This window comes from Cornus florida, unplaced genomic scaffold (assembly GCF_030987335.1).
Source record: "Cornus florida cultivar Cherokee Brave unplaced genomic scaffold, ASM3098733v1 CherokeeBrave_3.0.0_Hap2_Chr11, whole genome shotgun sequence".
Taxonomy (NCBI): Eukaryota; Viridiplantae; Streptophyta; class Magnoliopsida; order Cornales; family Cornaceae; genus Cornus; species Cornus florida.
Genome location: NW_026775581.1, coordinates 13586482 through 13603948, shown reverse-complemented (window position 1 = coordinate 13603948; position 17467 = coordinate 13586482).

Here is a 17467-nt window from a genome sequence, read left to right as displayed (position 1 = left end):
ATGTCATTTAATTTTTACAAGTATGCACTATGTGAGTATTTGGTTTATACTGTTTCATCTTTTCTGCACTTATGTTGGGTTTTGTGACCTTGGTTGTTGGGATAGAGATGTGTGAGCTGCGTTGTAGACTTGCATTTTGAGATTGTTGTTGTCCACTATAAGGATTTTGACCCAGCATTTTGTCTTTTGTATGTAGCCTTACGGTAGGTCTACTTCAGATCTTTTCTTAGGTTTTTGGTTTTGTGGGTCCGATCCATTGGCCTGAGGGCATAGACTTGCCAGGCTATGGGGTCGTGACTGGTGTTGTTGTTGTAGCATTTTTAGATGTGGGGGTCGCTGTTACTCTAGCGTTAGGGATTTAAGGCCTTAAGCGTAACGGTACCAATAACATTGTTGTTAGAGTTTTGGGATTAGCTACCCCAACTCTTGCAAATGCTTGGTTTTCGTAGTTCTTTTGGTAATGATCATTTTCGACATTGATGTCATTTGTATCGAAAAGTTTCTTTTTGAGTTGATCTTTTGGGGGCATGTTATGAACTAGTACCTTATACTATCATACTACCTTACTGACGAGTAAGTGTGGGCGGGTTCTGGTTATTGTTCATACTGCCATGTCATTCTTAGCCATCTGTTTGATCTGACTTGTCGTTGTCTTGGGATTCTTTCGGTTATTAACATTGAGTTAATATACCGATTCGTTTGGGGAGTTGTCTCTCAGTTCTTGGTTTTCGTTTTCCTTCAGATGATCTTCAGGCTTTTGGAGTTGCCCTTTAGCACGTTATGGTCTGTTCTTTGGTTTGACCTTGCATTCAGTCTTAGTTCTATTCTCCTCGGATGTTCCTAATTTTGGGGATGAAATTTCTTTAAGGAGGGTGTTTGTAATGACCCGGTCATTTTCCTCCCTTTCCTTTTTCTCAAATTTTACGGATAAATTTTTTTCATTTAATTTTCTTTTCTGAGTTTTGTTTCTCAATGCCTAGTGTCATCTCGAGTGCTCAGAAATGGTTTCTGAGACTCTTTCCCTTGGATTGACAACTTCCTTTAAGGACCGAGTCATTTCCACATTTTCACTTTTTAGATACTATTCACTTTTCGTCCTTTTCCCTATTTTGTCTTTTCCCCGTTTGTCACTTTTTGGCACAACCTCACTTTCCATGGTCAAAGTTGGTTTTTAACTTCACGTATCTTCATTCTAAGTGGTTTCCACGAAATACGTATCTTTACTTTTGTAGTAAAGTACTTTGGTTGCTCCCGATATCCATAGGAGTATGGATGCATAGTTTTTCAGAATCTTTTTCTTTTCTTGGGATGTTTTTCATAAATATCTTTTGAAGATATTTTATTTTAGGGATTTTTAAGAAAATATTTTTAGAAGATAGTTTCATTCTAGGTCATTAGTGTAGTTTTCATTTTTTGGAGGGGCCATTGTGCAATTAAGAAAAGTTATTGCAAAAATGCCTCATTTTGAGCCTGGATCCTCATATGGGATTCATTTTCACTTTTCATCGAGTCATGTACTCTTAAAATTACGTTCCGGTCATTTTTCTCCAGTTTCAGAGTTTTTGGCCTTAGTTGTCGCCGAACTTGTTCGGGGCATATCTTTTTGCTCAGGACTAGGTTTTTGATGCCATTTCTTCCGTTGTTTATATTTTCTCATCTTGGTTCTTTTTTGTTCATGGAGTTTTACCGTTTAAGTGCGTTTGCTCATATTCCACTTTTCCAGACCCGGCGGGGCACTTTTAGGGTTTTCCTATAAATAGTATGTCTTAAAATGAAAAATCACTTTTTCCATCATCTTCCTCCCTCTTTGGTAGGTAGCCATGGGAGCTCCTTGGGCTGCCACCTTTTCTTCTTCTTCTCCACTTGATTTCCTTGGTAAAAAGTCTTCGGCCTTAACATTTATCGTAGGCCTTGTCATGCTCTACCTTTTCCCCTTATTAGAACCCGTTTTTGGCCAAATTTTGAGTTCGGATTTAAAGTCAAGTTGTGATTTTGATGGGACTGTCTTGGGATTCATGTTCATCGTGTTGTCCCCGACAAAACCCCGAGGTATTGTCATATTTAGAGCATTTTTCTTCCAGTGGGAAATTGAGATTTTCATCTCAAATTGAGGTAGGGGATGTCTTAGGTTTATATTAATGTTGTATTGATGATTTTAGAAGTTTATACAACTTGTATGCATGTTTCGGTTTAAGTTCAAGAATTTAATTTAATTAATTTTTATGGTTAAGATTTAATTCTCATGATGATGTATAACTTAGAATTAAATTGTGGCAAGCTTGAAAATTAAGCTTTTGTATGGTTGTTCACATATATTAAATTGGGATTATTTGAATGAAAATTGAAACTTTAATTAATATTTCACTTTGGTGAAAGTTTAATTTATATAAATGTAACTTGCATGAAATAAGCTTGTAATGTGATATTACAATAGGCTTTGGCGTGTTCCCTAACATATGTTAATTTGAGAGCATTTGGATGAGTTTAAAAATCTAGAGATTTTAATTTAAAGAATTAATTAAAATCTATTTAATGGCTCAATTGGCCTAATTAAGTTTTTAACTTGATATTTATGATGACTAGAACTTGTATACTAGCATATATTAATTTGGGACCATTTGACATTGTTTTAGAATTTAGGGAATTGATTATTAAGATTTAATTAAACTCCATTTTTTATTGTTCCAATGGCCTAATTCAATTTTTGAATTGATATATGTAACGATCATGTTATATTGTATAACATGTATTAATTATGGATCATGGTTGAGAATTGAAACCTAGGGACATTAATTAGTTTATTTAATTAATTTCCATTTCTTTTGTATTAAGGATCTAATAATATATTTGACGTTTGTTGTATGTTTAAATCATGATTTTGGATTTGCATTAAATTCATGAGTTTATGTTTTCAATATTGAATGATATTGCCATAGCATGTAACGAATCGCACACTGAAGATTCGACATTTGTATTGTATGAGTTTCCAAATTTGTGGACTTAGAACATGTATTGTATGAGTTTCCAAATTTGGTTGTACATAGTAGATAGTTGATATCTTATATATACATGTTAATATATACGTTGTAGCACAACTTGTTGATTTTGGAAACTTGAGGATGTCATTGTTTGACTACGACTAGGACATGGTTCTAGTACGGGGGATTATCCATCTACAATCTAGTGCGCACATAGGGAGGTTACCCATGGGCTAGTAACCCTAAAGTTTCTATGGTGTCGGTCTGATCCGACGTGATGTCCAAGTATCCACTTTGGTTGATTTCGCATTTCATTTTAAGTTGATAAGTAGATGATATCGTAACTTGTTATTCCTTAATTGATTTCCCACTTTGAGTTTCAAGATGTTAACTTTGAGTAATCATGCTTTATGCATTATATTGGATGTTCCAATGTTGGTTAAATTGTATCGATATCATGATTTGTGTTTTGATGTTCAAATGTAGCTTAGGATGATTCCTTGGACTCATTGAAACATAGACGCTAGGTGGCATGACCCACTTTAGTTCTTTTCGTATCTTTGATTGCAAGTTGATACTTTTGAGAACCTTTATCTTGTTGCGTTATATAGTATGTTTCTATGTTGTTTAAATTGCTTGAATGATGTGATTTATGCTAGAAATGATCTAAGGTAGCTTAGGATGATCCCTGAGTCTCACTTTGACATAGACGTTAGGTGGCCTTTAACATGTTTCACCTTAAGGTGATATAATTGTAAAATGCTAGGTCGATGCATGCTCATCTCCTACGAGTAGCTTTATGTTACTCACCTATGTAGTGGGGACATTTTTCAGGTACAGGGACCTTGATTTGGGATGCACACTAAGCTATGAAAGTTGCGTAGACTTGAAGTATCATTTTCATGAAAATGTTGGCATGAAACCTTATTTATAGCTTTGTATGTCAAAACTTGTATCTTCGATTCCATATATGTAATGTGTACATAAGTGCACCCTTTTCACTGTATTTGACATGTTTGAGTTAATGCCATAGGCCAATGACATGTATCTTGTATTCTATGCACTTTTATGTTCAAGGTTCACTATGAATATATTGAAAAATGTTAAGTCTTTGCCTCACCATGGTTGCATCGGGCGTGGGAATTCCATTCTTTTTCTTTCATAGGGTCTCAACGATCATTGTTGCCCAAGTATAGACTCTAGAGGGGGGGTGAATAGAGTCTAGGCAAACTAAGGTCAATTTTTCAATATTGATTTACCAACTAGAGTTAGACTCAACTTCTTTGATAAATATGGAATGATGCAATCTAAATTTTAAGTTTTAATTGTTAATATTTATGAAGAGGCATATCAAGACATACATGAAGCAATAAATATAAGAGTTAAAGATAAAAGTTGCAAACATGTACTCAGCGATTTTAGTGAGGTTGCTCAAGACCCCTCTTGAGACTTCCCAATCCACTATGGCATCTCCTTACGGGTGGAGAGCAAACCTTTTACAAGAAGCTCTTCCTTACTTCTAAGTGCTAAGAAAACACTTTCTCTTAGTCTTCCTTGGGCCACACCAGCCCTTACAAGTTTTGAACAAGATTGATGAAGTACAAAGTGATCTCTTTTAGATCTAAAGTACAAGATTCAGCTCACTCTAGAGTATGTATGAATAACTCGAAGCTCAACTCTCTTTTATGATATAAGATGTGTCTAAATGATGATGAAAAGCTTTTTGATTGCTAGAAGATCTTTCTCAATTAATGCAACAACTTTTCTAAAGACTACCAGTCATTATATAGACTTTCAGAACTGTCTGATAAGAGTTATAGCTGTTGGACACGCACTTCAAGAAAAAAATGCTCGTTTGAATTTTGAAAAACGCAGCTTCAGTCGACCGAAATGAAACACCCTTGTGTTTCGGTCATCCGAAATGGTTTTAAGCTTGGACATTATCCTCTCAGTACTCTTGGTTCGGTAGACCGAAGTAAAGCCCTTTTCTATTTCGGTTGACCGAAATGGTTTCATCATTCTCAGTAGACCGAAGTAAAGCCCTTTTCTATTTTGGTCGACTGAAATGGTATCATCATTCTCAGTACTTTTATTTCGGTAGACCAAATTGAAACTCTTAGTTGTTTCGGTCGTCTGAAATGATTTTAAAATTTGAGCATCATTCTCAATACTTTCATTTCGGTAGATCGAAATGAAATGAAGTTCTATTTCGGTAGACCGAAATAGCTGGAGGTTTTGATTCAAACTCTTATTTAATTCGGTCGACTAATACAATAAGCCCTTCCATTTCGGTAGACCGAAATGGACTTTCATTTTCAGGAACTTGTTCAGGTGAAGATTTACTTAAGACCTTTGATCCTTAGTTATTGTGAATGAGTTGATGTGCATAATGTTGGAGAGTTTAAGCTTCAAGATGTTCATATATACTTTAACAAGATTTTCTAAGAAACTCACCAACCTAGCTAACCCCATTTTGATAAGTTGTGATGACTTGTCTTTGACTCTTGGTTGCTTAGTCCTCTGCTCATGCCTTGGTGTTGCTTCTTCAGTTTTGCTCCTGTATTGTAGTGACTTGTTTTGATGAAAGCTTTGATCTGTAATTTCACTCAAGAAGACATTAGTGAACATAGAACATCACTAATGAATTATGATCATCAAAAGCCTTAGATTCAAGGTCAACAATCTCCCCCTTTTTGATGATGACAATTCATTGATGTGTTCGTCAAATGAGACTAAGAATGTGAATAGTTCTCCCCCTTTTAATGTGCATAGATTTAAGATTTAGGCAATACAAATAAAAGATTTACAAATCTCCCCCTTTCCTTGTGCAATCATTTAATCATTATTAGAATTGAAGGCATAACATATTTAAAGCATACATAACATAAAAGAATTGAAAGCATGCAAATTATAAATGCTAAAAACATGTATTTCTATTGATTCAATAATTCAAGGTCAAGGTACATCATCATTCTTACTAATCGGTTTCCAATGTGCCAACTACAATCATTGTTTCATTGTTCCAACTACAACTACAATTAAAACATTATCATCCACAACCTACATCAGCATCTATACCAATTCTTCCAATAACAACCTACATCAACATCACTACATCAACATCAATTCTCCCCCTTTGTCATGCATTAAAAAGGTAGGGGGTATGAAAGCATCAAAAGTGAGGAAGTCCCGTAGCCCGGAGTTCAAAAAGATCACGCTTGATAAGATCAACTTCTTTTGCGACCTCTTCAACTCTTTCGCGCAAAGCGATAATGTGATCCCGATTGTCCTTTTCAAGAGATATTTGCCCTTTCAAAAGAGCAAGACTTTCAAGTAGAAGCTCCCGTAGTGATCTTTCTTCGGAAGGAGGAATATATGCTTGTTCTTCCTCTTCTTCCTCTACCTCTATTTCCTCTTCTCTATCACCACCACCACCACCACCACCATCATCAACATCTCCCACTTGTTGCTCATCCATCGCCATATCTTGGCCTTCATTTTGAGGATTACCAAACTTAGGATCATACCAAATGTTGGTTTCGGATTTTTTCAGACCCATTCGAGTGAGCAAGTCTCCGTCAAATCTGTAGAGGTTAGTAAGCTCCTTTTTATCCTCGCCCTTTATTTGCACTTTATATGTGACGGCCCAAGTTTTGTAAACCCGGTGCGTCAGTGATGACCAAAAGATAACCCGATAATGGATCCGAAATATGGAAGCGAAAGGTGAAACAACGGTCTCTAGAGATACAATGCGTCTCTAAGACACCAATGTGACCCTTAATGAGGTCACGGAACCCAAAGGAAACAAATGCAGAAGTGTCGTTTCAAAAACGGACAAAAAGAACCAAGGGGCAAAATGGTTATTTTGTAAAAAGTGGATTCAGGTTCTATCGAGCACACCGTTGGAAAGACAATGACAAATTAGTCAAGTACAAAAAAAGGTTTACTCAATTTGGAGTCCGGACGGGGGAGAAAGGTCAAAAACAAAAATGATGTCGTGGCGGCCCGACGAGGACAACCCACCACTGCTGCAACTGAGAGTAAAAACGGGCATCTAAACGGACTTTTTTGGAAAAACTCAAAGAAGAAACCCCCCCTAAAATCAAATTTCCTACCCTAATTGTGAACGAAAATAAAAAAGAAAATGCATTGTCAAATGCCCAGAATGCCCCCAAGAAAATCAGGTCAAGAGGAAAAAAACTAATCCGAGCTACTGCCCAAGTTTTGGAAATAGGGCTTCGGGAGGTTTTTATATTTCCTAAATTAAAAATGCAAACTTAAAATGCACCCACAAGACCACCGGAAGTTTCAGATCGGTCGTGACGATTTTCAAAAAAAAGTCGATGAATAGTACCAACTACATTTGTACTAAAAATTTGCAAAACCTGGCAGCAAGGATTTTTTGGAAAAATATTGATTTTTGAGGGCCAAGATGATGTTTTCTGGAAAAACACAAAGAAGAAACACCCTCAAAATTCAGTTTTCTATGTGACTCACCAAGAAAAATGAAAAAAATGCATTGTGAAATACCCAAAATTCCCCTGGAACAGAATAAGGTAAAACTCCCTAAAAATGCTACTTAGAGTTTTTGTTTCATCAAGGAAGGTGTTGTTTGCCAAAGTGAGCATGCAAGTGTATGTAATATGATAAAATAGATGTGCTAGAATGGCCTATGTCCTCATTACAATACATTTACAACATTTGACATGTCAAACCTCCAAGTTAGAAAAATTACATTTCATAGACAAATCATGAACATGCTAACACTTGCATGTGAACAAAAATGCTTCTAAAGAAGCTCAACTCAGCAAATCACCCAAGCAATTGCAATCTCTAATCTTGTATCCTGTACTTGAAATATGCCCCAGTATCGTAGGGGTGAGTACCATAAAGCTACTCGTAAGAAATGAGCATGCATCGACCTAAAGTTTTACAAGTTGCATGATTTAATTATTGTGGTTTATTCCACCTAACGTCTATGTCAAGGTGAGACTCAGGGAGCATCCTAGCTACCTAAGATTATTTCTAGTATCAATCACCTCATTCGTGCAATTTTAACAACATAGGGTCATGCTTACACAAAGCAACAACATAGGAGCATGCTTACACAAAGCAACAACATAGTGGTTCTCAAGGTTCTCAACTTGAAGTCTAAAATGCAACATCAACTAAATATAACAATTTAGCAAAATTAGAATATCTAATACCACACATCAAGACATAGATTCTCTAGGTTATCAACTAGCAATCTAAAAGTGTGAAATCAACTAAATATATCAATTTAGTATGGATGTACTTAACAACATCAAATCGCCAATTACCAAAACCACAAGTCACAATTAAACATTGGTTGTCAACTTGGAATTAAATGCGAAATCAAATAGTGGAAGACTTGGACATCACAGCTCGGATTTCTGCCAAGATAAGGCAAATTTGGAGCTACTAACCCCCAGGCAGCCTACCCAACAGGTGAACTTTTTAGGGCTAATTTGGAGCTACTAACCCCCAGACAGCCTACCCAACGCGCGAACTTTTGACTTAGAGGACTCTTGTCCCCGTACTAGAGCCAAACCCTACCCAAAGCAACTCCAAAATAAATAAGTTAACAACTTATATATGTATTAAACAGTACACGAAACTACCTTCATGCACAAGTAGGTTGTAACCACACAACACATGCTCTAAATCCACAACAACTATAGGATGACAATGTCGAATCTTCAGAACGCGATTCGTTACACGCTATAATAACATCACATGTCGAATCTTCAGTGTGCGATTCGCTACACGCTACGACAATATAATCCAATATTGAAAACATAATTTATAAATCTATTACAAGTCTAAAATCTTGCTTCAAACATACTATCAATGCGAATTTCAGGATTTAATCATTAAAGCAATAGAAACGGAATTTAATCAAATAAACTAATTAAATTCCCTAACTTTCAAATCTCAATCAAATGGCCCCTAATCAATGCATATTATACAATATAGCATAGTATATACAGACATTCACTAAAATCTCAATTAGGCCAATGGCACAACAAGGTAGAATTTAATTATATCATGATAATTAAACTTCTAAATTTCAAAGCAACTTCAAATGGTCCCAATTTAATATATATTAGTACACAAGTCCTAGTCATTATGATTATCAAGTAAAAAACTTAATTGGGCCAAGGGAACCATTAAATAGATTTTAATTAATCGTTTAATTTAAAATCTCTAGATTTTCATAATTGTCCAATTATTCTCAAATTCAAGTATGTTAACAAACATGCTAAGACTTAATTTAAAAGCGTACTACAAGTTCATTTCATGAAAAGTATGGCCATGGGATTTAATCTTTCACCAAAGATAAATATTAAATAAAAAGTGCAATTCTTACTGAATTAATCCCAATTTAATATATGTTAACAAACATATTAAAATATGATTTTCTAGCATGCCACAATTCCATTCTATGTTATACACATCCTTGTGAATTAAATTTCATACAAAGAAATAATTAATACTAATTTTCTAGAATTGATACAAGGCATGCAATTAAGTTGTATAATCATGCTAAACACTCAATACAACACACACAAAATCCTAGAACATCCCCTACCTCAATTTGAGATGAAAATCTCAAAAGCCACCAAATGGAAACCGCTCCGAATCCGACGAAACTTCTAGGTTTTGTCGAGGACTACACTGTGCACATAACCCCCGAGGAAACCCCATCAAAATCACAACTTGACTTCAAACCCTAACTCAAAGAATGGTCAAAAATGGGTTCTAATAAGGGTGAAAGAAGCGCGTAGTCAACACGAACACTAAACGCAAAGGCCCTTCTATATTCTGATGAAGGAATGAAGCTCAAAAGAGGAGAGAGAAGGTGGCAGCCTCCCTTGGGCTGCCATGGAAGCTTCAGGTCGTGCAAGAGAGTGGGGAAGATGAAAAAATAAAATATCTCACCCCCCTTTTATAGAAATCTCAAAAAGTGCCCCGAACGGGCTCTGCCGAGTCTGAAAAAGTAAAATTTGAGCAGACACGCTCAAATGACAAAACTCTGTGAACAAAAAAGATTTAAAATGAGAAAATATGAACAATGGAAGAAACGGCGTCAAAAACTGAGTCCCGAGCAGAAAGTTATGCCCCAAACAAGTTTGGCGCTAACTAGGACTAGAAACCCTGAAACTGGAAAACAATTACCAGAAGGAATTTCTAAGAGTACACGACTCGACGAAAAGAGAAAATGAATTCCGTACGAGGATCCTGGCTCAAAACAAGGCATTTAGCAATAACTTTCATTAATTACATGATGGCCCCTCCAAAAAGTGAAAACTACACTAATGGCCCAGAATGAAAATATCTTCCAAAAATATTTTCTTAAAAACCCCTGAAATAAAATATCTTCAAAAGATATTTATGAAAAACACCCCAAGAAAAGAAAATAATTTCAAAGAACTTTGCATCCATGCCCCTATGGACACCGGGAGCAACCAGAGTACTTTCTTGCAAAAGTAAAGATACGTATTTTGTGGAAACCACTCAAGATGGAGATACATGAAGTGAAAAACCAACTTTGAACACAAGAAGTGTGGTTATGCCAACAAAGTGTCAAACGGGGAAAAGGCAAAATAGGGAAAAGGACGAAATAGGGAAAAGGACGAAAAGTGAATAGCGTCAAAAAATGAAAAATATGGAAACGACTCGGTCCTCAAAGGAAGTTGTCAATCCACAGAAAAGATTCTTGGAAATCACTCCAGAGCACTCGAGACGACACTAAACGAAGAGGAACTGAACTCAGAAAGGAAAGACAACGGAAAAAAAAATATCCGTGAAAATCCAGGTCACTACAACCTTCCCACCTTAAAGGGATTTCGTCCCTGAAATCCAGCCCCAACCAAAACAAAAAGGCAAAACCAGGATAACTACGGAGTACATCTCCGAGTATCCCACACAACGCAATACAAAAGCAATCCCAAAGCTGAAAGACAACGCATAAACCAATGTTATTTGCACCCACGTGCTGATGACAGGACAAGCTCTCAAAAGGAAAGTGACTAAATGGCCACCCAACAAGTCGGAACTCACACACAGAACCCAAGATGAGATAAAGGAATGGAAGACAACAACCGTAAACATCCCTCTAGATGAACCATCATACCGATCCAAAAACGACCACCAAAAGATCTCCAAGATAACCACGTATCATATCAGGGTACCGAACAAGACAATGCGGCAGTACGAATAGCAACCAGAACCCGCCCACGACGTACTCAAATGTGTGGTAGTAATGACAGTGCCTAGTGCCCGCCCACACTTACTCGTCAGTAAGGTAGCATCGACGGCAACTAGTACTCGCCCGTAACACACAACTTTGTACGGCAGTATGGCAGTATAAGGCACTAATTCATAACCTGCCCCACACTAGGTCTACCCAAGGAACCTCTCGATACAAATGACATCAATGTAAAAAATGATCATTACCAAAAGCACTACGGGGACCAACATTTTGTACCAAAGTTGAGATATAGTCCAAAGATGTCCGGCCGGACCATCCTGGCCAATCCCAAAACTCTGACAACAATGCTATAGGTACCGCTATGCTTAAGGCCTTAAATCCTCAATACAGGAAAACCAACATCTCTAATGTCTCAAAATGCCCCTATTAACAACATTAATTAGGAATCCAAAACCTGACAAGCAAATCAAGACCTCCAAAATAAAAACGAACCTCACCTCAAGACATTTCATCAAAAGTCCTACATTTCTCCCTGAAATAGATCAACTACAAGACCAATCACCATGATCAAACATCAGATCCACATCCCTATCACGGATAACTAAATCCTCAAAATACAAATCCACCAAGTGGCACACACATCAAAATGCCAACAACTAAGGTCAAAAGATGAATCTCTCAAAACCATGCTTGGCAACACCAAGCTAAATCAAAATTCCTCAATTTCTATCGATCCATAAACAACCACTGGAACTACGATTCCTCAAAACCATACCTAGTTATAGCTAGGACGAGAAACTTCACAACAAGCCATATCTAACAGCGATCCTCCAAAACTCCTCCTAAAAGTTAATCACATCCAGACCTCCAAAACGGAAACAAGTCTCTAAAAGACATTCTCAAAAGAGCATCGAGCTCACCTCACAATCAAATAAATCCTCAATGATATGGACACAAGTCCCCATAAAATGATCTCACACCAATCAACTCACTCCGAGCACCACAATTCCGTCAACAACCACAGTAAAAACTCCCCAAGGAAGACACGAAAGAAAGGGAACCACCGGTCCTAAAAAGGACAACACCACAACCCCATCTCTGAAATGAAAGACAACAAGGTCAAAGACTTCACCCCCTACATGGAAGTAAGTCAACCAAAATCAAACAAAAATCCTCACCAACGACTCAAAACAACAATGGTGATCTTCACGGACCAACCAACCAAGAACTGTGCACAACGCAATGAAAAGAAGAGACTCACTCCTTGTAAAGTCCTTAACACGAACCAAGAAAAGAGAAGAAACCCTATCCTCCTACAAGTGTCGATATGACAAACACGAAAATGGAACATCTTTCCCACCTTAGGGAAGTGGACAGCTTAAGATGGAACAAATGTGACAACTCCTCTACAAGGAATCTCACAACGAAACTTTTACGGAAACCCACATACACACTACGTGCGACTAAGGAGAAACAAAAGGGAACCCAAACCTGGAAGTCATGCATGTGACAAGGAATGCAACTACCAGAAAGAAATCTACTCACATAGATAAAAATCAAAGGTACATGCAACACATCTCCACGTAAGCACAAAAGCATGTCATTAAAACGTAATAACAGTATGGCATCTCTAAGCATATAAGGAAGGCATGCTAATGCCATACAACAAGAAGGCAAATGTGGATACACCTCCATCTACTCATGCATCACAACATCATAAATCATACTACTAACATGGTAGTAAACGAAACTGTAAAAGACAAAATGATGCAACAATGAACCCTATGGACATCGTGTCCTAGAGTGTCTAAGCAAAAGAAAGGACCAGTCTTAGCCATAAACTGTCTCCAAAAACCAATAGGACATCAACCTATCTCAAAACAAATGTGAGCCCTTACCACAATGGTAAGACTCTAACAATCTAACTCCAAATCTAGAGGTTACACTACAAGTGATGCTAACAATGCAATGCTCTCTCTACCCGAAACATCAATCAATCGACTTGATCCCAAAAGCGTCATCACTCAAGGAGAACTCCAAAGAAAATAGCAATTATAGCCATGCCAACAACAACCAAATCAATCACCACGACTGATCCCCAAAACAAACACCATCATCATCGATCAAAAGGACAACGCCTATCAAAACAAAATCGACACTGATTCTATCCGAACTGCACATGTAGCATGCCAGTACGATAGCATGATAGTGCCATGCACTCGCCCACAATGTACCCGCCCACAAAAAATGCAAGTTCCAGAGGAATCATCCTGAACAATCAACGATCCTAAGAGGTCCATAACCTCATAATGGCCCCAAACCAACAAATCCAACACTATGGTAACGCCAAACAACTCATCTCACGAGAGCCTAAACAAAAGGTGACCATCCACCTACCTTAAAAACCAACACTAGGTCGACAACAATTTATACTACCACGAAACTGTGACTACAATCACCATCAACCTCAACTCGTGCCTCAATGACCAATCCCGTGTCATGCCAAATATGCAACATAATTATGCATATACAATTCTAATCTAGCATATGTCACATGTCATGCTTCTTACATTGGAATAAAACAATGCTAAACGAACGGTATACAACATGTAGCACGTAAGCACATAAACATGTTATCAACCAAAACATGTTATCATAAAGTATATAAACACATAGAGCATGGCAACAAAAGCATGATATGCACCCAAAACCCGTCGTCCTAAGGTTTTTGAACCTAGGAGCTCTGATACCACTTGTGACAGCCCAAGTTTTGTAAACCTGGTGCATCAGTGATGACCAAAAGATGACCCGATAATGGATCTGAAATGCAGAAGCGAAAGGTGAAACAACAGTCTCTAGAGATACAATGCGTCTCTAAGACACCAATGTGACCCTCAATGAGGTCACGGAACCCAAAGGAAACAAATACAGAAGTGTCGTTTCAAAAACGGACAAAAAGAACCTAGGGGCAAAATGATCATTTTACAAAAAGTGGATTCAAGTTCTATCGAGCACACTGCTGGAAAGACAATGACAAATTAGTCAAGTTCAAAAAAAAGTTTACTCAATTTGGAGTCCGGAGGGGGGAGAAAGGTCAAAAACAAAAATGATGTTGCGGCGGCCCGACGAGGACAACCCACCACTGCTGCAACTGAGAGTAAAAACGGGCATCTAAACGGACTTTTTCGGAAAAACTCAAAGAAGAAACCCCCCCTAAAATCAAGTTTCCTACCCTGATTGTGAACAGAAACAAAAAAAATGCATTGTCAAATGCCCAGAATGCCCCCAAGAAAATCAGGTCAAGAGGAAAAAAACTAATCCGAGCTACTGCCCAAGTTTTGGAAATAGGGTTTCGGGAGGTTTTTGAATTGCCTAAATTGAAAATGCAAACTTAAAATTCACCCATAACACCTCCGAAATTTTTGGATCAGTCGTGATAATTTTCAAAAAAAAGTCGATAAATAGTACCAACTACATTAGTACTAAAAATTTGCAAAACCTGGCAGCAAGGATTTTATGGAAAAATATTGATTTTTGAGGGCCAAGATGATGTTTTCTGGAAAAACACAAAGAAGAAACCTCCCTCAAAATTCATTTTTCTATGTGACTCAAAAGGAAAAATGAAAAAAATACATTGTGAAATACCCGAAATGCCCCTGGAACAGAATAGGGTAAAACTCCCTAAAAATGCTACTTGGAGTTTTTGTTTCATCAAGGAAGGTATTGCTTGCCAAAGTGAGCATGCAAGTGTATGTAATATGATAAAATAGATGTGTTACAATGGCCTATGGCCTCATTACAATACATTTACAACATTTGACATGTCAAACCTCCAAGTTAAAAAAATTACATTTCATAGACAAATCATGAACATGCTAACACTTGCATGTGAACAAGAATGCTTCTAAAGAAGCTCAACTTAGCAAATCACCCAAGCAATTGCAATCTCCAATCTTGTATCCTGTACCTGAAATATGCCCCAGTATCGTAGGGGTGAGTAACATAAAGCTACTCGAAGGAAATGAGCACGCATCGACCTAAAGTTTTACAAGTTGCATGATTTAATTATTGTGGTTCATTCCACCTAACGTCTATGTCAAGGTGAGACTCAGGGAGCATCCTAGCTACCTAAGATCATTTCTAGCATCAATCAGCTCATTTATGCAATTTTAACAACATAGGGTCATGCTTACACAAAGCAACAATATAGGAGCATGCTTACACAAAGCAACAACATAGTGGTTCTCAAGGTTCTCAACTAAAAGTCTAAAATGCAACATCAACTAAATATAACAATTTAGCATAATTAGAATATCTAATACCACACATCAAGACGTAGATTCTCTAGGTTATCAACTAGCAATCTAAAAGTATGAAATCAACTAAATATATCAATTTAGTATGGATGTACTTAACAACATCAAATCGCCAACTGCCAAAACCACAAGTCATAATTAAACATTGGTTGTCAACTTGAAATTGAATGCGAAATCAAATAGTGGAAGACTTGGACATTACAGCTCAGATTTCTGCCAAGACAAGGCAAATTTGGAGCTACTAACCCCCAGGTAGCCTACCCAACACCTGAACTTTATAGGGCTAATTTAGAACTACTAACCCCCAGACAGCCTACCCAACGCGCGAACTTTTGACTTGGAGGACTCTTGTCCCCGTACTAGAGCCAAACCCTAGTCATCACAGCTTAACAATGTCCGAAGCAACTCCAAAATAAATAAGTTAACAACTTATATATGTATTAAACAGTACACGAAACTACATTCATGCACAAGTAGGTTGTAACCACACAACACATGCTCTAAATCCACAACAACTGAAGGATGATAATGTCGAATCTTCAGAGCGTGATTCGTTACGCGCTATAATAACATCTTATGTCGAATCTTCAGTGTGCGATTTGCTACACGCTACAACAATATAATCCAATATTGAAAATATAATTTATAAATCTATTACAAGTCTAAAATCATGCTTCAAACATACTATGAATGCGAATTTCAGGATTTAATCATTAAAGCAATAGAAAAGGAATTTAATCAAATAAACTAATTAAATTCCCTAACTTTCAAATCTCAATCAAATGGCCCCTAATCAATGCATATTACACAATATAGCATAGTATATACATGCATTCACTAAAATCTCAATTAGGCCAATGCCACAACAAGGTAGAATTTAATTATATCATGATAATTAAACTTCTAAATTTCAAAGCAACTTCAAATGGTCCCAATTTAATATATATTAGTACACAAGTCCTAGTCATCATGATTATCAAGTAAAAAACTTAATTGGGCCAAGGGAACCATTAAATAGATTTTAATTAATCATTTAATTTAAAATCTCTTGATTTTCATACTTGTCCAAATACTTTCAAATTCAAGTATATTAATAAACATGCTAAGACTTAATTTAAAAGCATACTACAAGTTCATTTCATGAAAGGTATAGCCATGGGATTTAATCTTTCACCAAAGATAAATATTAAATAAAAAGTGCAATTCTTATTCAATTAATCCCAATTTAATATATGTTAACAAACATATTAAAACATGATTTTCTAGCATGCCACAATTCCATTCTAAGTTATACACATCATTGTGAATTAAATTTCATACAAAGAAATAATTAATACTAATTTTCTAGAATTGATACAAGGCATGCAATTAAGTTGTATAATCATGCTAAACACTCAATACAACACACACAAAAGCCTAGAACATCCCCTACCTCAATTTGAGATGAAAATCTCAAAAGCCACCAAATGGAAACCGCTTCGAATCCGACGAAACTTCTAGGTTTTGTCGGGGACTTCACCGTGCACATAACCCCCAACGAAGCCCCATCAAAATCACAACTTGACTTCAAACTCAAACTCAAAGAATGGTCAGAAATGGGTTCTAATAAGGGTGAAAGAAGCGCGTAGTCAACACGAACACTAAATGCAAAGGCCCTTCTATGTTCTGACGAAGGAATGAAGCTCAAAAGAGTAGAGAGAAGGTGGCAGCCTCCCTTGGGCTGCCATGGAAGCTTCAGGTCGTGCAAAAGAGTGGGGAAGATGAAAAAATAAAATATCTCACCCCCCTTTTATAGAAATCTCAAAAAGTGCCCCGAATGGGCGCCGTCGGGTCTGAAAAAGTGAAATTTGAGGAAACGCACTCAAATGACAAAACTCTATGAATGAAAAAGATTCAAAATGAGAAAATATGAACAACAGAAGAAACGGCGTAAAAAA